Source organism: Tupaia chinensis, unplaced genomic scaffold (assembly GCF_000334495.1).
Source record: "Tupaia chinensis unplaced genomic scaffold, TupChi_1.0 Scaffold138910_1, whole genome shotgun sequence".
Lineage (NCBI taxonomy): Eukaryota > Metazoa > Chordata > Mammalia > Scandentia > Tupaiidae > Tupaia > Tupaia belangeri.
Genome location: NW_006198801.1, coordinates 91,005 through 93,035, shown reverse-complemented (window position 1 = coordinate 93,035; position 2,031 = coordinate 91,005). Strand labels below are relative to the sequence as shown.

Here is a 2,031-nt window from a genome sequence, read left to right as displayed (position 1 = left end):
CCCAGGGGGGGGGGGGGGGGGGCAGGAATCCATTTGTATGCATAGAGTGTGGGCAAGGCTCTACCAGGAAATCAACCCTTATCACACACCAGAGGACATACTCAGGAGAGAAACCATTTGTGTTCAGGGAGTGTGGGCGAGGCTTTAATGATAAGTCAACCCTCATCTCACACCAGAGGACACATTCAGAGGAGAAGCCTTTCATGTGCAGGGAGTGTGGTAGAAGGTTTAGGCAGAAGCCAAACCTATTTAGTCACAAGAGGGCACACTCAGGTACCTTTGTGTGCAAGGAATGTGGGAAAGCCTTTTGTGATAAGTTAACTTTCATTAAACACCAGAGGGCACACTTAGAAGGGAAACCTCATGTGTGCAGGGAGTGTAGGCAAGGCTTCAGTTGGCAGTCACACCTCATTAGATACCAAAGGACACATTCAGGAGAGGAGCCTTATATTTGCAGAAAGTGTACATGGGGTTTTAGTAGGAAGTCAAACCTTATCAGCTATCAGAGAACACATTCAGGATAGAAGCCTTACGTGTACAAGGAGTGTAATGAAGCCTTTGGTCAGGAGTCATGCTTCATCAGACACCGGAGGACACATATAGGTCTGATACTTTAGTAATAATTCAGCCATTGGTATGTGTGTGTAATGGTAGTATGCATGAGAATATAATGGTAAGAGTCACATCTTCATTACATCTGAAGAACTGCTGGCATTTCCTCAGCTCGGGCATTCCCTAGTAGGGATAGTGTATTGTGGAAGGTTTGTCAGGTAACTTGATGGGGAGTATATCTTTAGGTTGGAGTTAGGGAATAGAGACTATTCCAGTGTCATTTTCTGGGTACATTTGAATCCTTTCTCCACAGTACCCTGATGTCTGTCTGACCTAAATGAGAACAAGAGACTTGGCGGCAGAATGAATGAATGATTTAGTTTTATGACACAGCAGTGTCAACCTCAGGGAGAATTTGGGAAACAGTGAATTAATGAAGATAAGAATAGCTGTGTGGGTAGGAGAGGGTTTAATTACATGATAAGCTGACAGGTGAGAAGGACCATAAATATTCTAGTTCTAGATTTTGAAAAGAGGTGTCAGTACTTTATCTTTGCTTGCTTCCTGTGGCTTTCCCTGTTCCAGACTGAATTCATACTGAAGTTTTTAAAATTTTTTTCCAGCAGATTATATTTATTATATGACTGTCAAATATCTTACAGTACTGATATACTATATTGTATGCATTCTAAAAAATTACTATTTTAAAGTACACTGAAATTCTTACAGAAATAATGAAAATAGATGCTAGAAATACACTCAGTAGGAAACTCTCATTTTTGTCATCCAATCCTTTTGATAAGAAAAGTTTCTTGTGTTACAGACAAATTCGATCTTCTTTGAAATGTGTTGTCCTCTGTTTTCCTGTTTCTGTCACGGTAGCTACAAATAGTTGTTTAAGGCTATCCTTATCTAAATTCCTGCCAATAAAGACCAACTGATATGTTTTCTCAGTGTCATCCTTCCAGCTCACTGAAGTCTATTCCAAGTCATATAGCTTAGGGACACCTTGGACAACCACCTGCTGTGGTTTATCTTTGATTGACACCAGACCCTTTAGCCCTATGACCTCCATTCAGTGATTGTCCTTGCTCGTCACATTCTTTTCCCTCAGAAGACTGTGAATAAATACATTTAGATTTTCTTCATGTGCATTTCCTGGTACTTCAAATGTGATTGTAATAATACTCTGATCAAGGTGAGGTTGTATTGCTGGCACATGCTGAAGTTTTTTCTGCAAACTTATTCCAGAGAGACTGTCAAAGGCATGAATATCTAAAACACTGGCAAGATCAACTTTTATTTATTTATTTAAATTTATTTATGTTCATTCACTGTACATTATTACGGCATACAAAATGAGATTTTCCATCCAGAGTACACTGTATATTGTCTCAATCAAGCACATCAACATACATGTTATTGTCAACAAATAATTTTCCATTTCTTGTTTCCTGTATGTTTTGCTTTTTTTCCCCC

General features: G+C 39.3%; 2 pseudogenes; both read right to left on the bottom strand.

Moving 5' to 3' along the window:
• Window positions 1–573, bottom strand: part of LOC102502623 (putative COBW domain-containing protein 7) — a 1,516-nt pseudogene extending 943 nt beyond the window's left edge.
• A 796-nt stretch (window positions 574–1,369) lies between these two features.
• Window positions 1,370–2,031, bottom strand: part of LOC106733165 (putative COBW domain-containing protein 7) — a 1,711-nt pseudogene continuing 1,049 nt past the window's right edge.